The sequence below is a fragment of the Lupinus angustifolius genome, chromosome LG01 (assembly GCF_001865875.1).
Source record: "Lupinus angustifolius cultivar Tanjil chromosome LG01, LupAngTanjil_v1.0, whole genome shotgun sequence".
In the NCBI taxonomy this organism is placed as follows: domain Eukaryota; kingdom Viridiplantae; phylum Streptophyta; class Magnoliopsida; order Fabales; family Fabaceae; genus Lupinus; species Lupinus angustifolius.
This window is the reverse complement of record NC_032009.1, coordinates 24,462,499-24,462,881: the sequence shown is the minus strand read 5'-3', so window position 1 is coordinate 24,462,881 and position 383 is coordinate 24,462,499.

Below are 383 nucleotides of genomic sequence, written 5' to 3'. Positions count from 1 at the left end.
TCCTCATCCTCATCCTCATCCTATCATCATCCTATTCGTCATCCCATTTTCGTGCTCACCCTCATCCTTTCCTCATCCTATCCTCCTCCTCATCNAGGATTTTTCTCTCTCTCTCTTTACTGTTTTTAATCGATTATTTGGTATAGTGGAATTAATTGATACATTCTGTTCTTGTGTTATATTGGATGATACTCTGATAAAATCTGTAAGATCTGTTATTCGTTCCATTATTGGTTAACTGTTGTGCAATTAATCATTTCTGTAATAGCTTACTGTTTCTGTTTAATCGATTAAGACTGTTGCGTTAATCGATTATCCCTGTTCTGTTAATCGATTAAGTTTGTTTTGTTAATCGATTATCTTCATCCTGTAATCGATTAATT